Raw genomic sequence first — 16,764 nt, forward strand, 5'->3', positions numbered from 1 at the left:
TGGATGCGTAGGTTTGATTTTATGGCATTTGGAATTTTGCATACTTTGACCCCAAAAAGACTCATATTAACGGAGTTATGGCCATTTTTGTAAAAAATTCCGAATTTTTATCATATTTTTTTAAGGTGAACTTTTTTACGTCCAAACGAATTTTTATCATATTTTTTTAAGGTGAACTTTTTTACGTCCAAACTCTTTGCAATGCGATAAGGAGTGAATAGCAGAGTACAAAAATGTATCTTTTATAAGTTTTGGATGCGTAGTTTTGATTTTATGGCATTTGGAATTTTGCATACTTTGACCCCAAAAAGACTCATATTAACGGAGTTATGGCCATTTTTGTAAAAAATTCCGAATTTTTATCATATTTTTTTAAGGTGAACTTTTTTACGTCCAAACTCTTTGCAATGCGATAAGGAGTGAATAGCAGAGTACAAAAATGTATCTTTCATTAGTTTTGGATGCGTAGTTTTGATTTTATGGGATTTGGAATTTTGCATACTTTGACCCCAAAAAGACTCATATTAACGGAGTTATGGCCATTTTTGTAAAAAATTCCGAATTTTTATCATATTTTTTTAAGGTGAACTTTTTTACGTCCAAACTCTTTGCAATGCGATAAGGAGTGAATAGCAGAGTACAAAAATGTATCTTTTATTAGTTTTGGATGCGTAGTTTTGATTTTATGGCATTTGGAATTTTGCATACTTTGACCCCAAAAAGACTCATATTAACGGAGTTATGGCCATTTTTGTAAAAAATTCCGAATTTTTATCATATTTTTTTAAGGTGAACTTTTTTACGTCCAAACTCTTTGCAATGCGATAAGGAGTGAATAGCAGAGTACAAAAATGTATCTTTCATTAGTTTTGGATGCGTAGTTTTGATTTTATGGGATTTGGAATTTTGCATACTTTGACCCCAAAAAGACTCATATTAACGGAGTTATGGCCATTTTTGTAAAAAATTCCGAATTTTTATCATATTTTTTTAAGGTGAACTTTTTTATGTCCAAACTCTTTGCAATGCGATAAGGAGTGAATAGCAGAGTACAAAAATGTATCTTTTATAAGTTTTGGATGCGTAGTTTTGATTTTATGGCATTTGGAATTTTGCATACTTTGACCCCAAAAAGACTCATATTAACGGAGTTATGGCCATTTTTGTAAAAAATTCCGAATTTTTATCATATTTTTTTAAGGTGAACTTTTTTACGTCCAAACGAATTTTTATCATATTTTTTTAAGGTGAACTTTTTTACGTCCAAACTCTTTGCAATGCGATAAGGAGTGAATAGCAGAGTACAAAAATGTATCTTTTATAAGTTTTGGATGCGTAGTTTTGATTTTATGGCATTTGGAATTTTGCATACTTTGACCCCAAAAAGACTCATATTAACGGAGTTATGGCCATTTTTGTAAAAAATTCCGAATTTTTATCATATTTTTTTAAGGTGAACTTTTTTACGTCCAAACGAATTTTTATCATATTTTTTTAAGGTGAACTTTTTTACGTCCAAACTCTTTGCAATGCGATAAGGAGTGAATAGCAGAGTACAAAAATGTATCTTTTATAAGTTTTGGATGCGTAGTTTTGATTTTATGGCATTTGGAATTTTGCATACTTTGACCCCAAAAAGACTCATATTAACGGAGTTATGGCCATTTTTGTAAAAAATTCCGAATTTTTATCATATTTTTTTAAGGTGAACTTTTTTACGTCCAAACTCTTTGCAATGCGATAAGGAGTGAATAGCAGAGTACAAAAATGTATCTTTTATTAGTTTTGGATGCGTAGTTTTGATTTTATGGCATTTGGAATTTTGCATACTTTGACCCCAAAAAGACTCATATTAACGGAGTTATGGCCATTTTTGTAAAAAATTCCGAATTTTTATCATATTTTTTTAAGGTGAACTTTTTTACGTCCAAACTCTTTGCAATGCGATAAGGAGTGAATAGCAGAGTACAAAAATGTATCTTTCATTAGTTTTGGATGCGTAGTTTTGATTTTATGGGATTTGGAATTTTGCATACTTTGACCCCAAAAAGACTCATATTAACGGAGTTATGGCCATTTTTGTAAAAAATTCCGAATTTTTATCATATTTTTTTAAGGTGAACTTTTTTACGTCCAAACTCTTTGCAATGCGATAAGGAGTGAATAGCAGAGTACAAAAATGTATCTTTCATTAGTTTTGGATGCGTAGTTTTGATTTTATGGGATTTGGAATTTTGCATACTTTGACCCCAAAAAGACTCATATTAACGGAGTTATGGCCATTTTTGTAAAAAATTCCGAATTTTTATCATATTTTTTTAAGGTGAACTTTTTTACGTCCAAACTCTTTGCAATGCGATAAGGAGTGAATAGCAGAGTACAAAAATGTATCTTTCATTAGTTTTGGATGCGTAGTTTTGATTTTATGGGATTTGGAATTTTGCATACTTTGACCCCAAAAAGACTCATATTAACGGAGTTATGGCCATTTTTGTAAAAAATTCCGAATTTTTATCATATTTTTTTAAGGTGAACTTTTTTACGTCCAAACTCTTTGCAATGCGATAAGGAGTGAATAGCAGAGTACAAAAATGTATCTTTTATTAGTTTTGGATGCGTAGTTTTGATTTTATGGCATTTGGAATTTTGCATACTTTGACCCCAAAAAGACTCATATTAACGGAGTTATGGCCATTTTTGTAAAAAATTCCGAATTTTTATCATATTTTTTAAGGTGAACTTTTTTACGTCCAAACTCTTTGCAATGCGATAAGGAGTGAATAGCAGAGTACAAAAATGTATCTTTTATAAGTTTTGGATGCGTAGTTTTGATTTTATGGCATTTGGAATTTTGCATACTTTGACCCCAAATAGACTCATATTAACGGAGTTATGGCCATTTTTGTAAAAAATTTCGAATTTTTATCATTTTTTTTTAAGGTGAACTTTTTTACGTCCAAACTCTTTGCAATGCGATAAGGAGTGAATAGCAGAGTACAAAAATGTATCTTTTATAAGTTTTGGATGCGTAGTTTTGATTTTATGGCATTTGGAATTTTGCATACTTTGACCCCAAAAAGACTCATATTAACGGAGTTATGGCCATTTTTGTAAAAAATTTCGAATTTTTATCATATTTTTTTAAGGTGAACTTTTTTACGTCCAAACTCTTTGCAATGCGATAAGGAGTGAATAGCAGAGTACAAAAATGTATCTTTTATAAGTTTTGGATGCGTAGTTTTGATTTTATGGCATTTGGAATTTTGCATACTTTGACCCCAAAAAGACTCATATTAACGGAGTTATGGCCATTTTTGTAAAAAATTCCGAATTTTTATCATATTTTTTTAAGGTGAACTTTTTTACGTCCAAACTCTTTGCAATGCGATAAGGAGTGAATAGCAGAGTACAAAAATGTATCTTTTATAAGTTTTGGATGCGTAGTTTTGATTTTATGGCATTTGGAATTTTGCATACTTTGACCCCAAAAAGACTCATATTAACGGAGTTATGGCCATTTTTGTAAAAAATTCCGAATTTTTATCATATTTTTTTAAGGTGAACTTTTTTACGTCCAAACTCTTTGCAATGCGATAAGGAGTGAATAGCAGAGTACAAAAATGTATCTTTTATAAGTTTTGGATGCGTAGTTTTGATTTTATGGCATTTGGAATTTTGCATACTTTGACCCCAAAAAGACTCATATTAACGGAGTTATGGCCATTTTTGTAAAAAATTCCGAATTTTTATCATATTTTTTTAAGGTGAACTTTTTTACGTCCAAACTCTTTGCAATGCGATAAGGAGTGAATAGCAGAGTACAAAAATGTATCTTTCATTAGTTTTGGATGCGTAGTTTTGATTTTATGGGATTTGGAATTTTGCATACTTTGACCCCAAAAAGACTCATATTAACGGAGTTATGGCCATTTTTGTAAAAAATTCCGAATTTTTATCATATTTTTTTAAGGTGAACTTTTTTACGTCCAAACTCTTTGCAATGCGATAAGGAGTGAATAGCAGAGTACAAAAATGTATCTTTTATAAGTTTTGGATGCGTAGTTTTGATTTTATGGCATTTGGAATTTTGCATACTTTGACCCCAAAAAGACTCATATTAACGGAGTTATGGCCATTTTTGTAAAAAATTTCGAATTTTTATCATATTTTTTTAAGGTGAACTTTTTTACGTCCAAACTCTTTGCAATGCGATAAGGAGTGAATAGCAGAGTACAAAAATGTATCTTTTATAAGTTTTGGATGCGTAGTTTTGATTTCATGGGATTTGGAATTTTGCATACTTTGACCCCAAAAAGACTCATATTAACGGAGTTATGGCCATTTTTGTAAAAAATTCCGAATTTTTATCATATTTTTTTAAGGTGAACTTTTTTACGTCCAAACTCTTTGCAATGCGATAAGGAGTGAATAGCAGAGTACAAAAATGTATCTTTTATTAGTTTTGGATGCGTAGTTTTGATTTTATGGCATTTGGAATTTTGCATACTTTGACCCCAAAAAGACTCATATTAACGGAGTTATGGCCATTTTTGTAAAAAATTCCGAATTTTTATCATATTTTTTTAAGGTGAACTTTTTTACGTCCAAACTCTTTGCAATGCGATAAGGAGTGAATAGCAGAGTACAAAAATGTATCTTTTATTAGTTTTGGATGCGTAGTTTTGATTTTATGGCATTTGGAATTTTGCATACTTTGACCCCAAAAAGTGTGAAATATTATGCAGGTTCCCAAAAGAAGAATGTTCTTAATAAAAAGAATATTTATTATATAAACAGGAACAATGTTTATTGAGCAAAAGTATTTGATTGAATGAAAAATATTAATTACAAAATTAATAAAACATAATTATCAGAAACACTATACATAAATTTAGTACAGTAAATATATCAAAGTAAATAATTATTGTAAACGTATATATTGTTAAAGACCAATATTTAACAAAAAGACTCATATTAACGGAGTTATGGCCATTTTTGTAAAAAATTCCGAATTTTTATCATATTTTTTTAAGGTGAACTTTTTTACGTCCAAACTCTTTGCAATGCGATAAGGAGTGAATAGCAGAGTACAAAAATGTATCTTTCATTAGTTTTGGATGCGTAGTTTTGATTTTATGGGATTTGGAATTTTGCATACTTTGACCCCAAAAAGACTCATATTAACGGAGTTATGGCCATTTTTGTAAAAAATTTCGAATTTTTATCATATTTTTTTAAGGTGAACTTTTTTACGTCCAAACTCTTTGCAATGCGATAAGGAGTGAATAGCAGAGTACAAAAATGTATCTTTTATAAGTTTTGGATGCGTAGTTTTGATTTTATGGCATTTGGAATTTTGCATACTTTGACCCCAAAAAGACTCATATTAACGGAGTTATGGCCATTTTTGTAAAAAATTTCGAATTTTTATCATATTTTTTTAAGGTGAACTTTTTTACGTCCAAACTCTTTGCAATGCGATAAGGAGTGAATAGCAGAGTACAAAAATGTATCTTTTATAAGTTTTGGATGCGTAGTTTTGATTTTATGGCATTTGGAATTTTGCATACTTTGACCCCAAAAAGACTCATATTAACGGAGTTATGGCCATTTTTGTAAAAAATTCCGAATTTTTATCATATTTTTTTAAGGTGAACTTTTTTACGTCCAAACTCTTTGCAATGCGATAAGGAGTGAATAGCAGAGTACAAAAATGTATCTTTTATAAGTTTTGGATGCGTAGTTTTGATTTTATGGCATTTGGAATTTTGCATACTTTGACCCCAAAAAGACTCATATTAACGGAGTTATGGCCATTTTTGTAAAAAATTCCGAATTTTTATCATATTTTTTTAAGGTGAACTTTTTTACGTCCAAACTCTTTGCAATGCGATAAGGAGTGAATAGCAGAGTACAAAAATGTATCTTTTATAAGTTTTGGATGCGTAGTTTTGATTTTATGGGATTTGGAATTTTGCATACTTTGACCCCAAAAAGACTCATATTAACGGAGTTATGGCCATTTTTGTAAAAAATTCCGAATTTTTATCATATTTTTTTAAGGTGAACTTTTTTACGTCCAAACTCTTTGCAATGCGATAAGGAGTGAATAGCAGAGTACAAAAATGTATCTTTCATTAGTTTTGGATGCGTAGTTTTGATTTTATGGGATTTGGAATTTTGCATACTTTGACCCCAAAAAGACTCATATTAACGGAGTTATGGCCATTTTTGTAAAAAATTCCGAATTTTTATCATATTTTTTTAAGGTGAACTTTTTTACGTCCAAACTCTTTGCAATGCGATAAGGAGTGAATAGCAGAGTACAAAAATGTATCTTTTATAAGTTTTGGATGCGTAGTTTTGATTTTATGGCATTTGGAATTTTGCATACTTTGACCCCAAAAAGACTCATATTAACGGAGTTATGGCCATTTTTGTAAAAAATTTCGAATTTTTATCATATTTTTTTAAGGTGAACTTTTTTACGTCCAAACTCTTTGCAATGCGATAAGGAGTGAATAGCAGAGTACAAAAATGTATCTTTTATAAGTTTTGGATGCGTAGTTTTGATTTCATGGGATTTGGAATTTTGCATACTTTGACCCCAAAAAGACTCATATTAACGGAGTTATGGCCATTTTTGTAAAAAATTCCGAATTTTTATCATATTTTTTTAAGGTGAACTTTTTTACGTCCAAACTCTTTGCAATGCGATAAGGAGTGAATAGCAGAGTACAAAAATGTATCTTTTATTAGTTTTGGATGCGTAGTTTTGATTTTATGGCATTTGGAATTTTGCATACTTTGACCCCAAAAAGACTCATATTAACGGAGTTATGGCCATTTTTGTAAAAAATTCCGAATTTTTATCATATTTTTTTAAGGTGAACTTTTTTACGTCCAAACTCTTTGCAATGCGATAAGGAGTGAATAGCAGAGTACAAAAATGTATCTTTTATTAGTTTTGGATGCGTAGTTTTGATTTTATGGCATTTGGAATTTTGCATACTTTGACCCCAAAAAGTGTGAAATATTATGCAGGTTCCCAAAAGAAGAATGTTCTTAATAAAAAGAATATTTATTATATAAACAGGAACAATGTTTATTGAGCAAAAGTATTTGATTGAATGAAAAATATTAATTACAAAATTAATAAAACATAATTATCAGAAACACTATACATAAATTTAGTACAGTAAATATATCAAAGTAAATAATTATTGTAAACGTATATATTGTTAAAGACCAATATTTAACACGCCCTCTCAATACAAACGTTAACAATAATAAAATTAATTTAGTTTTCTTAACCCAAGTGCTTCAGTACATTTCGAGTGAACTTCACGACTCAACGGCTTGGTAAGAATATCTGCAGTCATCAGATCAGTTGGTATATGTTGCAACACAAACATCCCAGCAACAACAGATTCTCGAACAAAGTGATGTTTTATGTCGATATGTTTAGTGCGTGCATGAAAAACTTGATCATTTGCCAAACACAGTGCACCACGATTATCAACAAAAATTTTAGTTTTAGCAAAGTCCAAAAATCCAAGCTCCAGCAATATACTTCTCAAGTAAATTGCTTCCTTCGAAGCTTCAGATAAACTTACATATTCAGCCTCTGTAGTGGAAAGGGCCACAGTTCTTTGTTTTGTTGATTTCCAAGAAATTGCTGCACCACTGAGTAAGAACACATACCCAGTATACGATCGACGATCTATGACACAATTTCCCCAATCAGCATCAGTGTATCCACATAAGGCATCTTTCTTTTTTTGTATACACAAGCCCAAGACTTGCACTTCCAGCCAGATACCTTAGCACACGTTTCGCTGCTAACCAATGACATTTATTTGAATTGCAAGTAAATTGTCCCAATCTTGAGACGGTATTTGCAATATCTGGCCTTGTCGCCACAGATAGATACATCAAGGCACCAATAAGCTCTCGATACGGAAATGTTTCCTGTGAATCATTAACTGGTAAATTGTCAAAACTTACATTCTTTTCGGAAGGTGTCGCAACTGGATTGCACTTTTCCATTCCATATTGTTTGAGAAGACTTAGTGTATATCCCTTTTGACACAGTTCAATTTTTCCAGCTTCTTCTTGATTGATTTCCAGACCGAGACAATATTTCGCCAAACCAAGATCTTTAATTTCGAAATCTTCTTCCAAAAATTTCTTAAGTTGCGATGATCTTTTGGCATCTTTCGAAGCAACTAATATGTCGTCAACATATATTAGTACGAAGATTCTTTCGCCCTCAGAATCATCTTGAAAAAGACACGGCTCATTGACTGTAGGCTTCAATCCAAAACTCAGTAACTTTTCTGTGAGTTTGAGATACCATTGACGACCAGCCTGTTTAAGTCCATAAATAGCCTTTTTCAACCTACAAGCATTGCCTCCATTTTGAAAACGGTTCAGCATCTTCTTCGCTTGCTCTCCAAAGTTCGATTTTTCCCCTTGTTTAGAAATAATTCTTTGCAATATCTCATGCAACATTTCAGGTACTCTCATCGTCACTTCTTCATTTAATGTCGCATTTAAGTATGCCGTCACAACATCAAATTGCCATACTTTTAGGTCAAACTGTACAGCAAGAGCCAATAGCAAACGTAAAGTTTCTAGTCTTGCAACTGGAGCAAATGTTTGATGATAGTTAACTCCTTGCTTCTGACTATATCCTTTCGCTACGAGTCGAGCTTTTCGTCTTTCGACCTGACCATCAGAGTTATGTTTGTTGGTCAAAACCCAACGGCACCCAACGACATCACTTTTCTTGTTGACCTCAACTATTTCCATGGTATCATTTTTGAGCCAACTCATGACTTCGGATTCCATGGCATCCTTCCATTCCACGCTTTCGTCACTGCTCATAGCATCAGCGACACTAATCTCAACAACACCAGCGAACTCTTCACTTTCGTTTTCTGTTTCAGCTAGTATTTGAAGGTTTTCTTCTTCGTTTTCTTCCTTCGATTCTGTTGTTTGAAAAAGTTTTCTTGGACGCCCTCTGCTTCCAGTGCGAAGTAAACGCGGCCTTCCAGGAGCTCTTTTAGGATCGGTAAGTGAATTTGGTTCGTTTGATTCAGGTTTTTCTTCATAAATAATTTCATCTATCAATTGACTCTGCTCTGCCTCAACTTGGCTTCGTTCGGGCTTTCCATTTTGCCACAAAATGAACAACTCATCTACTTCAGCAGGACAATCATTCGGAAGTTCTTGTGATTTCTCTTCAACGAATTTCAGATCACGACTATGCACAATTTGTCGTTTACTCGGTACCCATACGCGATATCCTTTACTTTCTCGCGGATACCCAACAAAAATTCCTTCAATAGATCTTGCCGCTAGCTTATCCTTGCCTGGATTTTTGTCCAAAATGTGCACCTTCGAACCAAATGTCTTCAGATATTTTAATCGAGGAATCTCTTTATTCCACTTAGCAAAAGGAATTTCACCATTAAGACCACTAGTAGGACAACGATTTCGGATATGAGTTGCTGTTGCTACTGCTTCGGACCAAAATCCAGCACTCAGACCAGACTGTATCATCAAGCATCTAGCCATGTCCATGAGGGCTCGGTTCATCCTCTCGGCTAAACCATTTTGTTGTGGAGTATGAGGAATCGTCAACCTTCTCTTAATGCCTTTATCTGAAAGATATCGATCAAAATTAACATTACAATACTCACCACCATTATCTGATTGTAGATATTTTATTGTTGCACCAGTTTGCCTTTCAACATAATTTTGATACATTTTGAATGCATCAAAAACTCCACTTTTCTTTTTCAGAAAGTAAACCTCGCACCATCTAGTACTTTCATCTATAAATGTGACAAAATATTTTGCACCACAGATTGATTCCTTTCGAAATGGACCAACGACATCAGAATGGATTACTTTTAAAATCTCTTCACAAGATTCACGAGATTTTGGAAATGGTGTTGCCACCATCTTTCCTTTAAAGCACACATCGCACTCAAGTTTTTCATGGTTTTTCGTATTAATAGCAGGAATTCCACCGATCTGAATCAGCTTTAAAATGTCTTTGCTGTTCAAATGACCCAACCTTTCATGCCACTTCAACAGTTCGGAGCAATCAGGTCGGACAACCACTTTTGCGCAATTGAGCTGTTCTCTTACTATGTAAAGATCACCTCTTCTATCGGCAATCATAGAAATAGTACCGTCTTTAGCTTGAACAATAGCTAATTCCTTACCAAACTTTACTTCATGTCCCTTATTAGTAAGTCTTGCTACTGAAATTAAATTTGTTCGCAACTCCGGGACAAATAAAGTGTCCTTGAACTCAATCAAGCGAGGACCTTTATCGCTAGCCACAGTTATATGCACAATACCTCTGCCTTTGACTTCGGCTGTTGCATTGCTAGCAAGGTTCAGCTTTACCTTAGGTGACTCATGTAAGGATTGAAAAAGAACTTCATCACCGCACAAATGAGATGTGCAACCACTGTCAAGAATCCATTCCCGATTCGTCTTTGCATAGCACATATTACTTTCGTGAGCATTCGTAAGATAATTTACAGCAAACGAATCATCTGTATTATGCGCATATTGCTTTGACTTCTTTTTGAGTAATTCAGACTTCTTAGTTTGACACACATTCGCCTTGTGACCTGTAATACCACATTTAAAACATTTTACCTTTTTATCGAGAGGTTTCTGCGATAATTCTCCAGACCTATGATGAGTCTTAAACGCACCTCTTGAATTCTTTACTGACATTGCAATAACTGCACCCTCAGTTGATTGCTTTCTTGCTTCGCATTCTTCAATAATTTTGACTTTCAATGCTTCAGCAGAAGGAACATCATCGCGAGATTCGATCGCACATCGGAAATTTTCGAAAGAAGATGGAAGGCTATACAAAAGCATTATTGACAATAAATCACCATTTATAGTCACTTTCATGCTTTCGAGCTTATCCACCGCATCGAAAAAATTTGCCATATGCTCCCTCACATCACCGCTATCGTCTAGCTTTTGAAGCATTAACTGTTTCAACAGTGATGCCTTCCTAGCAGGACCTTTTGAAGCGTAAATTGACTCTAACTTGAGCCATACACTTCGTGATGTTTCGCATCCACGAATCTGCTTAAGTTCCAAAGGATGAATGGACAAAATCAGGTCAGCTCTGGCCTTTCGATCTTGTTTACACCATTCTTGAACTGCAGCAGGAGGTTCAGTTGGCTTTACAGATGCCCCCGAGACGTATTCCCACAAATCATTTTTTGTAAGTAGTGCTTCAGCTTGCATGCTCCACGTATCATAGTTTTCTTTTGAAAGTAATTCCAGCCTTGAGGAACTATACGTGGGAACATTGCCAGCCATTTCAATTGTATGTGGATTTTCAAATTCAAATTAAAATAATTGAAAATTCTTGCCCTTAAAATATTCTTCAATTGGAAATAATCGCAATAATTTTATTTCTATGGAACTCTTGGTCCTGGGCCCATAACCTGTGAAATATTATGCAGGTTCCCAAAAGAAGAATGTTCTTAATAAAAAGAATATTTATAATACAAACAGGAACAATGTTTATTGAGCAAAAGTATTTGATAGAATGAAAAATATTAATTACAAAATTAATAAAACATAATTATCAGAAACACTATACATAAATTTAGTACAGTAAATATATCAAAGTAAATAATTATTGTAAACGTATATATTGTTAAAGACCAATATTTAACAAAAGACTCATATTAACGGAGTTATGGCCATTTTTGTAAAAAATTCCGAATTTTTATCATATTTTTTTAAGGTGAACTTTTTTACGTCCAAACTCTTTGCAATGCGATAAGGAGTGAATAGCAGAGTATTTATCTTTTATAAGTTTTGGATGCGTAGTTTTGATTTTATGGGATTTGGAATTTTGCATACTTTGACCCCAAAAAGACTCATATTAACGGAGTTATGGCCATTTTTGTAAAAAATTTCGAATTTTTATCATATTTTTTTAAGGTGAACTTTTTTACGTCCAAACTCTTTGCAATGCGATAAGGAGTGAATAGCAGAGTACAAAAATGTATCTTTTATAAGTTTTGGATGCGTAGTTTTGATTTTATGGCATTTGGAATTTTGCATACTTTGACCCCAAAAAGACTCATATTAACGGAGTTATGGCAATTTTTGTAAAAAATTCCGAATTTTTCTCATATTTTTTTAAGGTGAACTTTTTTACGTCCAAACTCTTTGCAATGCGATAAGGAGTGAATAGCAGAGTACAAAAATGTATCTTTTATAAGTTTTGGATGCGTAGTTTTGATTTTATGGCATTTGGAATTTTGCATACTTTGACCCCAAAAAGACTCATATTAACGGAGTTATGGCCATTTTTGTAAAAAATTCCGAATTTTTATCATATTTTTTTAAGGTGAACTTTTTTACGTCCAAACTCTTTGCAATGCGATAAGGAGTGAATAGCAGAGTACAAAAATGTATCTTTTATAAGTTTTGGATGCGTAGTTTTGATTTTATGGCATTTGGAATTTTGCATACTTTGACCCCAAAAAGACTCATATTAACGGAGTTATGGCCATTTTTGTAAAAAATTCCGAATTTTTATCATATTTTTTTAAGGTGAACTTTTTTACGTCCAAACTCTTTGCAATGCGATAAGGAGTGAATAGCAGAGTACAAAAATGTATTTTTTATTAGTTTTGGATGCGTAGTTTTGATTTTATGGGATTTGGAATTTTGCATACTTTGACCCCAAAAAGACTCATATTAACGGAGTTATGGCCATTTTTGTAAAAAATTCCGAATTTTTATCATATTTTTTTAAGGTGAACTTTTTTACGTCCAAACTCTTTGCAATGCGATAAGGAGTGAATAGCAGAGTACAAAAATGTATCTTTTATAAGTTTTGGATGCGTAGTTTTGATTTTATGGCATTTGGAATTTTGCATACTTTGACCCCAAAAAGACTCATATTAACGGAGTTATGGCCATTTTTGTAAAAAATTCCGAATTTTTATCATATTTTTTTAAGGTGAACTTTTTTACGTCCAAACTCTTTGCAATGCGATAAGGAGTGAATAGCAGAGTACAAAAATGTATCTTTTATTAGTTTTGGATGCGTAGTTTTGATTTTATGGGATTTGGAATTTTGCATACTTTGACCCCAAAAAGACTCATATTAACGGAGTTATGGCCATTTTTGTAAAAAATTCCGAATTTTTATCATATTTTTTTAAGGTGAACTTTTTTACGTCCAAACTCTTTGCAATGCGATAAGGAGTGAATAGCAGAGTACAAAAATGTATCTTTTATTAGTTTTGGATGCGTAGTTTTGATTTTATGGGATTTGGAATTTTGCATACTTTGACCCCAAAAAGACTCATATTAACGGAGTTATGGCCATTTTTGTAAAAAATTCCGAATTTTTATCATATTTTTTTAAGGTGAACTTTTTTACGTCCAAACTCTTTGCAATGCGATAAGGAGTGAATAGCAGAGTACAAAAATGTATCTTTCATTAGTTTTGGATGCGTAGTTTTGATTTTTTGGGATTTGGAATTTTGCATACTTTGACCCCAAAAAGACTCATATTAACGGAGTTATGGCCATTTTTGTAAAAAATTCCGAATTTTTATCATATTTTTTTAAGGTGAACTTTTTTACGTCCAAACTCTTTGCAATGCGATAAGGAGTGAATAGCAGAGTACAAAAATGTATCTTTTATTAGTTTTGGATGCGTAGTTTTGATTTTATGGCATTTGGAATTTTGCATACTTTGACCCCAAAAAGACTCATATTAACGGAGTTATGGCCATTTTTGTAAAAAATTCCGAATTTTTATCATATTTTTTTAAGGTGAACTTTTTTACGTCCAAACTCTTTGCAATGCGATAAGGAGTGAATAGCAGAGTACAAAAATGTATCTTTCATTAGTTTTGGATGCGTAGTTTTGATTTTTTGGGATTTGGAATTTTGCATACTTTGACCCCAAAAAGACTCATATTAACGGAGTTATGGCCATTTTTGTAAAAAATTCCGAATTTTTATCATATTTTTTTAAGGTGAACTTTTTTACGTCCAAACTCTTTGCAATGCGATAAGGAGTGAATAGCAGAGTACAAAAATGTATCTTTCATTAGTTTTGGATGCGTAGTTTTGATTTTTTGGGATTTGGAATTTTGCATACTTTGACCCCAAAAAGACTCATATTAACGGAGTTATGGCCATTTTTGTAAAAAATTCCGAATTTTTATCATATTTTTTTAAGGTGAACTTTTTTACGTCCAAACTCTTTGCAATGCGATAAGGAGTGAATAGCAGAGTACAAAAATGTATCTTTCATTAGTTTTGGATGCGTAGTTTTGATTTTATGGGATTTGGAATTTTGCATACTTTGACCCCAAAAAGACTCATATTAACGGAGTTATGGCCATTTTTGTAAAAATTTACGAATTTTTATCATATTTTTTTAAGTGGAACTTTTTTACGTCCAAAATCTTTGCAATGCGATAAGGAGTGAATAGCAGAGTACAAAAATGTATCTTTTATTAGTTTTGGATGCGTAGTTTTGATTTTATGGCATTTGGAATTTTGCATACTTTGACCCCAAAAAGACTCATATTAACGGAGTTATGGCCATTTTTGTAAAAAATTCCGAATTTTTATCATATTTTTTTAAGGTGAACTTTTTTACGTCCAAACTCTTTGCAATGCGATAAGGAGTGAATAGCAGAGTACAAAAATGTATCTTTCATTAGTTTTGGATGCGTAGTTTTGATTTTATGGGATTTGGAATTTTGCATACTTTGACCCCAAAAAGACTCATATTAACGGAGTTATGGCCATTTTTGTAAAAAATTCCGAATTTTTATCATATTTTTTTAAGGTGAACTTTTTTACGTCCAAACTCTTTGCAATGCGATAAGGAGTGAATAGCAGAGTACAAAAATGTATCTTTCATTAGTTTTGGATGCGTAGTTTTGATTTTATGGGATTTGGAATTTTGCATACTTTGACCCTAAAAAGACTCATATTAACGGAGTTATGGCCATTTTTGTAAAAAATTCCGAATTTGTATCATATTTTTTTAAGGTGAACTTTTTTACGTCCAAACTCTTTGCAATGCGATAAGGAGTGAATAGCAGAGTACAAAAATGTATCTTTCATTAGTTTTGGATGCGTAGTTTTGATTTTATGGGATTTGGAATTTTGCATACTTTGACCCCAAAAAGACTCATATTAACGGAGTTATGGCCATTTTTGTAAAAAATTCCGAATTTTTATCATATTTTTTTAAGGTGAACTTTTTTACGTCCAAACTCTTTGCAATGCGATAAGGAGTGAATAGCAGAGTACAAAAATGTATCTTTTATAAGTTTTGGATGCGTAGTTTTGATTTTATGGGATTTGGAATTTTGCATACTTTGACCCCAAAAAGACTCATATTAACGGAGTTATGGCCATTTTTGTAAAAAATTCCGAATTTTTATCATATTTTTTTAAGGTGAACTTTTTTACGTCCAAACTCTTTGCAATGCGATAAGGAGTGAATAGCAGAGTACAAAAATTTATCTTTTATTAGTTTTGGATGCGTAGTTTTGATTTTATGGCATTTGGAATTTTGCATACTTTGACCCCAAAAAGACTCATATTAACGGAGTTATGGCCATTTTTATAAAAAATTCCGAATTTTTATCATATTTTTTTAAGGTGAACTTTTTTACGTCCAAACTCTTTGCAATGCGATAAGGAGTGAATAGCAGAGTACAAAAATGTATCTTTTATTAGTTTTGGATGCGTAGTTTTGATTTTATGGCATTTGGAATTTTGCATACTTTGACCCCAAAAAGACTCATATTAACGGAGTTATGGCCATTTTTGTAAAAAATTCCGAATTTTTATCATATTTTTTTAAGGTGAACTTTTTTACGTCCAAACTCTTTGCAATGCGATAAGGAGTGAATAGCAGAGTACAAAAATGTATCTTTTATTAGTTTTGGATGCGTAGTTTTGATTTTATGGCATTTGGAATTTTGCATACTTTGACCCCAAAAAGACTCATATTAACGGAGTTATGGCCATTTTTGTAAAAAATTCCGAATTTTTATCATATTTTTTTAAGGTGAACTTTTTTACGTCCAAACTCTTTGCAATGCGATAAGGAGTGAAAAGCAGAGTACAAAAATGTATCTTTTATAAGTTTTGGATGCGTAGTTTTGATTTTATGGCATTTGGAATTTTGCATACTTTGACCCCAAAAAGACTCATATTAACGGAGTTATGGCCATTTTTGTAAAAAATTCCGAATTTTTATCATATTTTTTTAAGGTGAACTTTTTTACGTCCAAACTCTTTGCAATGCGATAAGGAGTGAATAGCAGAGTACAAAAATGTATCTTTTATTAGTTTTGGATGCGTAGTTTTGATTTTATGGCATTTGGAATTTTGCATACTTTGACCCCAAAAAGACTCATATTAACGGAGTTATGGCCATTTTTGTAAAAAATTCCGAATTTTTATCATATTTTTTTAAGGTGAACTTTTTTACGTCCAAACTCTTTGCAATGCGATAAGGAGTGAATAGCAGAGTACAAAAATGTATCTTTTATAAGTTTTGGATGCGTAGTTTTGATTTTATGGCATTTGGAATTTTGCATACTTTGACCCCAAAAAGACTCATATTAACGGAGTTATGGCCATTTTTGTAAAAAATTCCGAATTTTTATCATATTTTTTTAAGGTGAACTTTTTTACGTCCAAACT

This window comes from Episyrphus balteatus, chromosome 2 (genome assembly GCF_945859705.1).
Source record: "Episyrphus balteatus chromosome 2, idEpiBalt1.1, whole genome shotgun sequence".
NCBI classification, from domain to species: domain Eukaryota; kingdom Metazoa; phylum Arthropoda; class Insecta; order Diptera; family Syrphidae; genus Episyrphus; species Episyrphus balteatus.